General features: G+C 61.7%; 1 protein-coding gene across 2 annotated transcripts in view; it reads right to left on the bottom strand.

Annotated features, from left to right (window-relative positions):
• The window catches only part of GSE1 (Gse1 coiled-coil protein), a 378,645-nt gene that overhangs the window by 35,274 nt on the left and 330,635 nt on the right, over positions 1-12,736 (bottom strand). The gene's annotated exons all lie outside the window — the stretch shown is intronic.

Below are 12,736 nucleotides of genomic sequence, written 5' to 3' on the forward strand. Positions count from 1 at the left end.
GGGGGCGGCAGGCCCGGGGGCTCGCGGAGGACAGGCAAGAGCAGACAGAGGCAGCGCCGGAGAGAGCAGACACGCGTCCCCAGACGCCAGCGGTCCCAGGGGAGACCCGCGATCCCACCACCCCTCCAGGGCAGCCGGGCTGGGCGGCCGCTGTATCACCTGCCGGGTCCCAGACCCTCGAAGGGCACAGAGGAGGGGGACGAAGGCACAGGGCGAGGGGACAGAGCCCAAGTTCTCGCAACACAAAAGTGCCGGCGGGAGGCACAGCCGGAGCAATGACGCTAACACACAAGCCCGCACCAGGCACCTGACTGCCAGGCACCCGTGGCAGGGCTCCTGGTGAGGCTGGCACCACACCGCCCCACGCTACAGAGAGGGAAACTGAGGCTCATACACGGCCATGGCCACAGGGGCTGTCAGCACAGACCCCTGGCGGGTCCCCGATAATGGGCCCTACAGGCAGGCTGACGGGGGCAAGGGAGAGGACGCAGCTCCCCACAGACCCCTGCGGTCCTGGCCGGGCACAGACTCTGCCTGGGGAGGCCGACAGAGGAGGCCGCAAACCCAAACCGCCGTGCGGGCTGGGAACCTCGGCTCCCTCCTGGGGCCGCAGCGGCTGCAGGTCTGAGCCGAGCTGCCAGGGATGACATCAGATAATGCTTGGGCGTGACACGGCCACCTCCCCACGCCCCCCGTCTCCCAGGAGGTCGCCTCCTCTCACCCCATGGCCCAATCAGTAAAGGCCCAGCTCCATCCCAGGAGGAGGGTGAGCCCACCATAATGAAGTTTCCATTAACACCCCCGTCCTCTCAGGAGGCCACCTGCCACTCCTCCCTCTCCCTGACCCCTCCCAGCCGGCCCCCAATCCCAGGAGGCCTACAGAGTACAGTCGGGGAAACCAAGGCCAGGAGATGTTCTACAACTGGTCCGAGGTCACACAGTGGAGCAGCAGGTCTGGGACTTGAACCCGACTTCCTGGGCCCAGCTCTGGCTCAGCACACCGCCAGCCCGGGACCTGGCCCTGCGTCCCACCGGAAGGCACAGACACTCCCAGGCAAAGCTGAACCGTATTTGACTTTAGTACATCCAGAGTCCCTGTCGCTCATCTCTTCGACAGGTAGAGACAGATTCCCCAAGTGTGGGCCAGACTCAGCGACTCACTTCTGATGAACAGACTACCGCAGAAGTGACAGTATGTGACTTCCAAGGTGTGACTTCCTCTCTCAAATGAATCGAGAAGGTGGTCAGCTGCCATGTGGATGCTCCAGCAGTCCCTGAAGAATCCCACTGGGACAGAACTGAGGCCTCCAGCCGACAGCCAGGGACGCCCCAGCCCCAGGCCGGCCGTCGGGTGAGACCGCAGTCCCGGCCAACACCTTTGTCACAGCCTCAGAGACCCTGAGCCAGAGCCACCCAGCCGAGCCACGCTCAAATTCCTGACCCACCGAAACCGAGATAAGAAAGGTTTGTTGTCTGAGCCACTAAGTACAGGGTGGTTTGTCACCCGGCACTCGATAACTGGTACAGTGGATGTCACCACACACTCTCACTCCGGGCCACCTCCTCCATCTCCCTCTTCCAGTAGAAGCCCAAGTGCAACTATCTGCGCATACGTACTCCGTCCCTTACCTACGGAGTCTCCAGAACGGGTCCCTCCGATGCCGGCAGGGACCATCAACCACCCCCTCCCCGTCCCCCACATTCCTTAGAGAACCAGCCACCTCTCCTCACATCCCAACCACCCTAGAGAGCGATGCTTTTGTGCCCATTTCACAGATGGGTCGAGGCAGGCGCTGGCATAACCTCGAGACACTGCCCGTGTCCCCTGACAGAAGCTGGTCACAGGGGCCAGCTTTAGACCCGCCCCAGGGCTGTGGGAGGCGGCTGATTGCTGGTGCGGGCTGGGTAGCCAGCTGTACCCTGCCCCGAAGGCCACCGTGAAAGATGGGGGAGAAACAGGGTGCTTCAGGCTCACTGCACCTCTTGGTGACCCGTCCTGGAGGTCTGGGAGCAGATGCCAAGCTCCTGCCCTGTGGCCTTTGTGACGAGCTGGCCAGCGGCCACGTGGGCAGATGTACCGTGACTACCAGCTACGCACGGGCTGGGGCCACAGCGCCAATCACAGGCTGGGCTCCACATGGCACGCACACCTTAGAGGCCCTGGTGGCAGGCTTCAGATGGCAGCAGGAGAAGTCATTTTCCCTTTCATTTTTATGCTTTTTGTCTCCATGTTCTAATTTTTCTGCAGTGAACCAGGTTTTTAAAACGTGGGGACCTTCAAAGGGACAGTGGCTTCACAGTGTTAAGTCCAGTACCACCCACAGGAGCCCCAGACCGCCCGGCCCAGGAACAGGACCAAGGGAACCGGGGTGCCCCTCTGGAGCCTGAACCCACAGCCCCCGCCTGTCCCTGGTGACCAGGGTCCCGAAGGCAGAGTAGCCCTTTGTGCCCGTCCTCGGTCCCCAGGTCCGCGGCCACCTCCATGTCCACATCACGGTCCTGCTGGCATCCTGACAGCACCCACCACACCCCCTCCAACAGAGCCTAGCAGCCGCTGCCCAGGCCCCGCTGGCAGCCTCCGGCCCTGGGTCCCGCCCCCCAGATCCCTGGGGGTCCCCCAAAGCCAGCGTCCCGCCGCGGTGTCAGCCGCGGGCTCCGGAGGAGCCGAGAGCCTGGGAGCTGCTCTGCTGAAGTCAGGTCACTCAAAATAGAATTCCAAATGAGCAGCTTCATTAGGGGAGTCTAAAATTAGCATTTCTCCTCAGCACGCGTGCACCAGGCGGGCAGGGGAGGCGACGCAGCAGCCCGGGCAGCTCCCTCCATGCTGGGACAGGAGGGCAAACTGGGGGACCCTGAGACCCCATGCAAGGTCACCCTGGGGCTGCTGGGAGTGGACACAGCCTCGGGGCCACCCTGAGTCCCATCCCCCAGGGAGGCAGAGGTGGGCCTTGCCCCATAGGTGCTCGCCAGCTGACGCCAGGGCAGGTGCCACGTGGCCATGGAGGCCCGGGGGCAGCTGGGCGGGAGGGGCGGGGAGGCCCTGGGAGAGAGCACCCCCTGCCCTCATTAGAGAGGTATTTATTAACTTGTGCTCCTGGCCATTGACTGAATTCTTGTCTACATTATCAGCTCATGTAAATTCATTATCCTAACAGCTGGGAATAAGCTCCACAGCATGAAGGCCGTGATGGATGTGGGCCGGGGGCTGGGGGGCTGTCTCAGCACTGTACAAGCTCTCTTGACATGTGCAGCTCAGCAGGGAAAAAAAACGAGCCCAGGGTCTAGGTGGACCAGATCTGCAGGGGGCCTTCCTGCCTTCTTATTGACATCCCGTGTTGTGATGGACAGGCTCCTTCCTTCCCTTGTCAGCTGCCACCTTGATCCCCCCAAGGGGAAAAAAAGCTGCCACATCCAGACACCTACAGCTTCCTCAGCCCTGGGCGCCCGCAAATCAAGGGGCCAGGGAACGTACCCCCCACCAAAGTGAGCCTCAGCTTTCTGCTCCCCGGACCCCTCCAGAGCCCACGTGGGCCAGCCAGTCTGTGGGGCAGAGCCCAGAGCCCGCAGGCCACTGCCGAAGCCAGAGGGCAGGAACGAGAATAAACCACCAGTTACCAGCCGCAAAGCACTCAGCCCCCCTTCCCCGGGCAGGGCAGGCCTGGGGGGCAGAGATTCTGTCCCTCGCCCCCCAGCCACAGGGCGCACCCCCACTGCCCCTACCACGGCGTGGTTTCTTTCATCAATACTTTCCCCTGCTCTCTGCCGAGGCCTCTAATATGGTCAGAAACAGCACAACGCTTAAAAAAAAAAAAAAAAAAAAAAAAATGCCAGGAAGAAAGGAAAAATCCCAGCGGAGAGGGGGAAGCCTGGCTGGCAGAGGGAGGGAGGTGATGTTTTCCGGAAACCCTCCTTGTTCTCGGTTCTTCAGAACAGACCCCAGACGGGCTCGCCTGCTGTCCAAACACTCGGAACAGCGGGATTCGGAGGGGCGGGGGCAGGAGGCCCCTAATACTCCATTAAATACGGCAGGCCGCCCCTCCCCCACGAGGAGGCGGCGTGGGCGGAGGGCGTTATTAATCAGCAGGCGTCGCGGCCCTCCCAGCCTCCCGCGGATCCCATAATTACTGCTTCCTTTCATCCCCGCTCTTCCCCGGCACCAGACCTCAGGCCTGCTCCCTCCATGCTCTGTAATTACAAGCTAATAGCCGAGATGAATTTTCTGCTGGGTCCCGGTTCAAGCACCAATCCGCCCCTTCCCCCGACGGCCCCCCCTGGGGTAATTACACCCCGTGAAGCCCGGCCCAGCGGGGCTTCACTCCCGGGCCCCCAGCGCACAGTCTGGACCTGGATGCTCTAATCACCCCTCTTGGTAATTTTTCATTAACGCAGAGAGAAATGTTTGTGAACAAATAAAGGGCGTCCCCCCGCCCCACCTACCCCCCCCCCGACGGCTCGGGGCCCCCACCCTGCCCCGCGATCCCCGCTCCCCCAAAGGGGCGATGCTGCTGCAGCCCTGACAAGGCCGGGGTCACCCTGCCGCAGAGACCCGGCGGCTGCGGCGCCACGTGATCCCGGCAGCTTCATAATAAATTCATTATTACATTTGCCTTCGGCATGTTCTGAGCTCACCCGCGTGAAGCAACTTTTCTCGGGGGTGGGGGCGGGAGAGGAGGCCGGGCGACCGCGCAGAGAGGTCTTCTCGCGCCAGATGCACAGGGTGGTCTTCGTGATTTCTCCCCAACTGCAGAGAGCCCCCCCAGGGTGCCCCGAGTCCCCACACTGGCCTCGCTTCGCAAGGTCAACGCCCTGAGTAACTGGCAAGCGCGCCAGGGCCACCAGGGCCACCACTGATGGCCAGGGCAAGGCCTGAGCAGATGGCGCCGAGCCTGACCCGGAACCAGAAGGGGAGAGAACACACGGCCAAGGGTGGGGGTGGGGAGACCCTCCCCCAGGAGTAACATGAATAACAAAGGCGGCTTATTTTGCAAGTCTGCCGTCCCCCCCACAGACCTGTCACTCAGCCTCACTGACTGAGTCACCACAGCGTGGGGAAGGCAGGCAGGAGCTCAGGGGCCTCGTCCACCAGGACCCCCACAGCACGGGGCCAGCACCCAGGGCAGCCACCTCTAAAGCAGATTTCTCAGGTCCCCTGGCAGCCTCGGAGAACCCCATGCTCACCCCGAGACCAGAACACTCGCAGCTACAGTCCTGCAGCGAACAGGGGTGACTGGGGGTGGGGGGTGGCAACATCCCGGGTTCCGCCCCAGCCTCGTCCCTGCCGCACAGGGACCAGGTGCAGGCTGCCTCGGGGCCCCCGCCAGCCCAGGTTCTGCAGAAGGACACGGGCACAGGTGCTCGGAAAAGGCTCCTCACACAGTTGCACCAGGCGGTGCCCAGGGACCAGGGGGAACCCACGAGCGCTGCTGGCCGGGCTGTGGCGCTGGGGGCCCAGGAGGGGGCTGCCGCGTGGGGGCCCAGAGCAGTTTAAAGGCAAACGAGGGGGCTCTGGGGGCTGTGCGAGGACAGGCTGGACACCAGGGCTGGCGGCCTGGGAGGCCAAGTGATGGAGGCCTGCTAGGGCCGGCCCAGGACTGAGGTTCAAGGCCACAGGCTGGGAGTCCCAGAGGTTCCCGGATGGAGGTGACGACGGGAAGTCAGGCAACAGATGGCAGTGACATTTGACGCGATTATTCTAAGCGGCTGCTGCGTGTGCGGGACAGATGAAGGGCTGGGGCGCGGGAAGGGGGAGGGGCAAGCCGGCAGATGTGGCAGCAGGCTGACCGCGGGGACGGTGGGGGGGCCTCAGAACGGGGCACAAACAGACCCAAGAAAGGGCCGGGAGGCCGGGTCAAGGCTGGCGTCAGTGTCCAGGGCTGTAACTCCAGGGAGACGGTGGCCAACACCACGATGCCAGGAGGTGACCTTCTGCAGGACGCTCACTACCTGCTTCCCAGGGCACCCTGTAAACTGACCCTGTGCCAACAGCAAGGTGACACAAGCTGCCACAGCCACACAGCTCAGCTGAGGACAGGCTCACCCACGTGCCCAATTCCCTGCTCCTGCGTCACCCCGTGCCAGCTGGTGCCGGGAGGAGCCCAGGGGGCCTCGGTGGTCCCCGAGGTCCCCATCTGACTCTCCACACAGCCTACCTCCCGGAGGCGGTGGCCCTGGCGGTCCCTGGGCCCCGGAACCTCTTTCCGCCTGTTTATCCCACACAGCCAGACTCTCATCCCCAGTCTACAGACAGGCAAACTGAGGCTGGAAGAAACTCACACCCTTTTCTCAGGTCACAGGCTGAGGGCTCGGAAGCAGGGAAACAAACCCAGTTTTCCTCGCCACTGGGCCAGCAATTTCCTTTTAAATATGAGAAGACGTTGGAAATGCCCCTCCCCTCCCTCAGGGGCCACCTCCCCTTTGGCAGCTCTCATTTCTGTGACTGCTGGTGATCCACCCACGGCTGTGCCCATTTTGCAGATGGGATGAACGAGGATGAGACAGGGCATACAGTAAGCAGGAAAGAGGCTCTGAGCTTGGGGCTGCCCCCAACCCCGCTTTCCTGGGCTCCCAGCTGGAGGGTGTCCAGGCCGGAGCTGCTGGAGGCTGGGAGCGGCCCCCAGGCACCCACGTGGCCCATGGCACCTGAGTTAACCAGGCCACCTCCCGCCCCACCCCATGCTCCAAGGCCCTTTGAGTGGGCACCGCCACCCTCCCTCCGGACAGGCCAGGTGCAGGAGCCAACCGGGCTCAAAGGTGCCCAGCGCAGAGGAGAGGAACCCAGGAGAGGAACCCAACCTGGCCAGGACGAGGCCACCGAGGCCTCCAAGTTTCCGTGGGAGGCCAGGCCAGGAGCCGGCAGGGCTCGGGCCGCCAGCAGGAAAGGGGGCTCGAGCCGGAAGGATGGAACCCGATCTGGAGCAAGCGGAGCCAGCGGGAGGAGGGTGTCAAAAGGCCACTGTTTGAAACTCTTGCTCACAAGGGCCCTGTAAAACCCAGGTCCTGCTCCTGCCCTGGCCCTCAGGTGAACCAGGAAGCCACCCTGGGAGGGAGAGAGGGAGGCACATGTCCCTTCCGTACTAAGTGTGGGCTGACAGAGCCTGTCCCTGAAGCTCCCTGCCCCAGGGCCCTCCGTCCCCAGCCCTGTCAGCAGTTGCGCAGAAGGAACAGGGGACACGGAGGGCCAAGTAGCCTTGAAAGAGGGCCCGAGGGTCCCCAGCGGCCAGCATCAGAGGCCAGGAGACGGCGAGGACCGGAGAGGGCCACCTCCCCTCCAGCGGGGGGATGCCCACACCCGTGCCAACGGTGCTCTGCACCACCCGGCGCCAGGCATCCCTGCTCAGCCGCCCTAACCTCCACCGCAGGCCGAGAGCCGGGCTCCGCGGCAGCAGCCGGCGCTGGGTCCTAGGTCAGAAAACAGACAGGTTTCCTAGGCTGCTCCCCACCCCGGCACAGACCTCCAGGTCGCTACACGGCGTGAGCCTCAGTTTCCCTACCAGGACAACGGAGGGGCAGAAGACCAGGCGAGCGGCAGGGCAGAGGCCAGGCCCACCCACCTGTCTGCATCGGGCCTGAACTCACGCTGCTGTTTAAAGAAAAGTCAACGGGCAACATTTTAAAACAGGAGGTTTCAAGTCAAAATGAGGATTTTCAGTTTCTCTTGAAAAACCGGAAGCCGCAAAACCCATAATCCCACAAGCGGCAGTAGTCCCTCAGTCCCCAGGTTGCCGGAGTCCCCACGCTTCCCTGTTGTCCCCGGCTGGCCAGTTTCCTCAACGCCACGTCCCCCCGGCTCTAAGACCGCGCACAGCACCTGCAGGACCCTCAGCTCAGGTGCTACCCGTGCACGAACTCGACCTGGACTCCACAGGAAGAGGTCAACCCCTCCATCCTCAGTTTCAGGGCCAGGGACCACCCACGAAGGTCAACCCTTTAATCAAAGGCAGCGCATTCAGGCCAGGACTTGCCCCACATTACAAAATGGTTACCTGCTTCTGCAAAAAAGGTTCACTTTCACGATGGTTCAAAGTGGGAGACCAGACCCTCTCCCCAGCAAAATACACCTACTGCGTTTGACATATGGTTTTACCCAGTTCACAGAAGCACATCAGTGAACCCCACGGGATACGTGTATGAGGATGTGTAGTGTCCACGCACCCAGGTCCTGGACGCCTACAGCACAGAGTTTGCTAAATAGCAACCCTGAGTATTAACGCCCTTCCCCAGTGTGATCTACCTGGGCTGAGAAGGTACGGGTGTCCAAGGTGAGATCCAGGAAACCCCAAGTTCTGATGGTGTTCCCTCTTCCAGACTCATATACCACCTTCAACGCCCCACGTGCCATGCCCAGACATCACTGAACATCTCACTGGAAAAAACCAACTGCCCTGTGGCCAAGATGGACTTCAGAGTGGGGTCACCGGGGGAAAAGCTCCCAGAACAGTCACAAACCAAGGCAAAGTGGTCACCTTCTCTGGCCACAACATCCTCTGTCAACTGTCAAGTGGCTGACTGCTCAAGTCTAAATAATTCTGTAATTCCTCTCAACACACACACACACACACACACACACACACGCACACGCTCTCCACCCTTCTAAACAGGAACTTGCACATTTCCCAGCAAGGCGAGCGGGAAGCTGAGCCCCAGAACCGGCTCTCACCAGGGGACCATCTTCACCACCCCCCCGCCCCTCAAACCGCACCGTGGCAAGAGGGTCAGCAGAGACCCGTGGTGGGGACACAAAAGCTCCAAGGCCCCCGCAACTGCCCAGTGAGGATCTCACCCTTCTCCCCTCCTACAGGTGGTGGGCTGGGAACTCCAACAGCCGGAGTCAGGGGGTGAGCAGCGGTGGGCAGGACAGCACCCCTGTCCCTTTCCTTGGAGGGCCATTTGGCAGGGACATGAAAGCATTCACGCCTAGCTGGTTCCCCTTCCCAGACCCTGTTCAACAGAACAGTCCCAGGAGTGTGCAGACACGCCCCCCGGCACAGACGGGGAGAAACCCCACAGTCCAGGCCGCCGCCCCGGCTGGAGGAACCCCCGGCACTGGCATCCGTACGCAGCAAGCCGTTAGTCCTACGAGCTTCAACCCAAAAACCAGCTTCTTATTTAAAATGGACTCCCCGTGCCTAAGTGACAAGTTCCAGGGGTCTGGCATCCCTACCAGGGAAGGATTAGCTTCCTTAGTCTCATAACACTGTATAGGACATACACTTAGGTGGAAACTGCAAGTGAAGACAATGTGTTCAGGAGAGGCCTGGACAGCTTGATTTAAAACAGACACACTCTCAGCCCACACCTCTGCTCCCCTGCAAACCCGAGCACAGAACAGACCAGGAATCTCTCCCAGGAGACCGTCTACGTAGGTCCCCAACAGCTGAGGCACAGGGCCAGGCAAGACACCCGCCCAGGTATCCCCAGGAGCCCATCCTGAGCCTCTGCCTTCTCCGGTGTTACGTGGGGGTGACTGACCCCACCCCACTGGCGAGGTGGCAGAGGACGGCCACGCAGATCTGCAGCCTCTGGGATGCAGAATTCTCCCCGATGCTCCCAACGGACTACAAATCTCAGCTTCAACTGTGTTCAACGCTGCGTCTTCCACACCCGGTGTAGCCGGGGCTGTCTAGTGGATGCTCGTGTATTTAAGTGAATGGATAAAATACCACATGTCAGATGCAAAACATTACAAAAATACACTCAAAGATAAACGTACACTGGGAGTTCGGTTGGAAGAATCCACTCGCATCCCAAGACGGGGTGAAGCATCCCAGTTTTCACGGGGCCTTGCACACCCGCCAGCTCGCTCCAGCCTGCACTCGGGACGCTCGCAGCCGTGACGGGAGACCGCGCTTGGAGTCCGGTGCGTGGCCTCCTCTGCTCCTTCTCCCCCAACTACCACCTGTGCCACTTTGGGCAGGTAGATGAATCCCACCCCACCCCCGGGGGGGGCCCTTTCCTCCCTGATTGATGGTTAAATGGGGATAATAATCTCTACCTGGCGAGTCAGACCCCCGTCAAGGGAAGATGAAACTAGGAGCGCGAGCTACACCGCCACGCCTGGGCACAGCGCGTGGGACTGACCGTCACACAGGCGCTGGCCTCGACCAGGGAGGTCGCAGCACCTCTAGACACAGAGACAGGGACGGGCTTCCCCACCGGGTCACTAAACCCCAGGGACAGTGCCTGGACTGGGCTCAAGCCCTGCCCGGCACACGGACCCCCTGCCCGGGGAGACCGCAGCACGTGGAGGCGCCATCCCTCCCCTCCGGGCCCCCGTGCAGCAGGGGTGGCGAGCCCCGGACCCTGGCCGCCCTCGGAAGGGGACAGAGGTGAGGTAAGCACAGAGGAAGCCCCGAAGGCCGTGGCCCGCGGCCCCGACCTGCCCCCACTTGCAAGCTGCCGTCCTCAGCTTGACACATAGATTTTCCTTCGGGACGGCTTAACCTGTCCAGCGTCGATACTGCTCTGACCAAAACCTCGCTGATCGATACCTTTTATTGCTGCCTGCGGCCACAGACCCACCATGTGAGCGCAGGAAGGGCAGGGCCGGGGGAAGGGCGGCCGTCTGCCAAAGCGCCTCCCTCCACCCAGACCCAGAGCCCTACCTCGGCCCCCAGCGGGGACGTGCTCGCCCAGGTTCAAGACCCGGGGAGCCTGGCGGGGTGGGTGAAGCCCCAGAACCACACGCTTGGTTGCTAAAGCCCCAGTAGCAGAGGATGAGCACCTTAAGTCTTTGGGCAGAAAGAGCAACTCCAGTCTTGGGGGGACGCACCCCGAACACTGCAAGGGGTGGGGGCAGGGGACACAGCCTTTTTGGTGTTGTAAACTGAAACCCCAGGAGTACCAGCAAGCACCTGCGCAGCCTGTCTTGTGCCAGGTGCTGTCTCGCACACTTTACATTAATAACACAGCCTTGAACCCTCGACAGCCCAAGGATGCAGGTAACATTTCGTATTCCCATTTTACAGATGAGAAAACTGAGGCCCAGAAGACAGGTACCCAAGGTCACGCAGGTTAAGCTAGAGGCAGATGTGGAGACTGCCAACACAGTAACCGGTGACACCTGCTGGAGCTCACCCCAGGCCACCTCAGCCCTGACCCGCATGCGTCATTCACCCACCCAGGGGCATGGGCAGGGATCCCGGCACCTCACCCTTGACTAAGAAGCCTCTGCTTCCCTGCTTTACAGATGAGAAAACTCAGCGGGAGGGGGCGATGATTAAAAGTGGGAGGGTCTATGTCACCATTTGCAGCCCCCTCCTGCCCCGTGCACCCACCCTAGTCTAGCAACCCCAAAGCCCCGGCAACACGCAACTCCCCAGACACGTCAAGTTCTCCAGCTGGAGGAACTGGTTCCGGAACCAGCAGGCTTGGCCAGAGACCTAGAGGACACAGAAGCCAGCCAGCCCAGCACAGCTCTGCATCAGGAGGCCCCTCTGGGAGACAGGCGCAAAGCACACCTGGGCCAGGTAACAAGGGCTGCCTTCAGGATTCTACTTGGGGTTAACACAAGGCCCGGGGACATCCATGACCAGCCAGGTGAGAGGTGCACAGTCCCAGGGGTGAGGTGGTGGGTGTCCGTTCTGAGTCACTAAGTTTCTGCATCCAATTTTGGGGCAAACACGGCTTTCTCTGGCTTCCTGGGTCTCCTTAAACAGCAGGAGCCCACCTTGCCCAGGGGGAGGAATTCCTAACCCACATCTTCCCCCCAGCAGAAGGCCCTTCTAGAACGAAGAGGCTGAGAATTTAAAAAGCCCTTGCCCCACTCTCGGGTGACCAGGAAGCCAGGAGAAAGCAGAGCCCCCGTGCTCAGCTCTGGCTGCACACCGCCATCACCTGGGGGGTTTTAAGGACCACAGATGCCAGGCCCCACCCCAGAGCTGGCCAGGGGACAGCTGGGCAGGGGATTCTAAAGTGCAGCCAAGACTGAGACAGCTGGGCTGGAAGCACCCCGCTTCCTCCACCTCCTTCCTCAGTTGAAAACCAGTCTCTCTCCCAGAAACCCCCAAGTTCCACGGGGACCCCACAAAAGCCTCAAGTTCAGCCCGATCCGTTGTCAGGTGCTGGCAGACCCCGAGTTCTTCTGGGGCTCTGGCCCCTCCTTCTCTGCAACCCGCCCCCCAGGCCCAGCCTCCACTCTCACTTCCCCGAGGGCAGCTTCCCCTCTGAACCTCCAGACAGCGGGGCGGGTGGGGCGACAGAGGCAGGGAGGGGCCGATGGACTGGCCTCGGGGACAGGTGGGACCCGGAGCTGGATGGACAATGCCAATGCCAGGCAGAGGGGCAGTCTGTGCAGGGACAGGGACTCGGCCAAACGCGGGAGCAGCGGGAACGGCGTGCGGTTCCGTCTGGCTGGAGCCGAGGGCGTGAGAGAGGCGGCTGGTGGGGGACCGAGCTGCAGAAGCGAGATTAAAAGGCCCCCGAGTGCGCGTCTGGCAGGCGTGCAAAGGGCTGCTTTTGGACGCGCTCCTGTTTTATCTGTCTGTACACCTCCCGGCGGCGAGCGCGCGGCTGGGTTCAGAGGAGGCACTCAATAAATTCTCACTGACAGGAACACTCAGAAACGTCACCTCCCAGGCTGTGGCCTCAGCCGGGGAGAAAGGCCAGCGTGTGTGGAAGTCAAGCCAGAAGCACGGCGTCCCACACCGCACTCGGCGAGGCCACCGAGATCTGAGACTCCACGGGGGGAGAAATTAAAGTGAGACGGCTAGTCTCAGCACAGTCACCAAGATGAAATGTC

Source organism: Eulemur rufifrons, chromosome 23 (assembly GCF_041146395.1).
Source record: "Eulemur rufifrons isolate Redbay chromosome 23, OSU_ERuf_1, whole genome shotgun sequence".
Taxonomy (NCBI): Eukaryota; Metazoa; Chordata; class Mammalia; order Primates; family Lemuridae; genus Eulemur; species Eulemur rufifrons.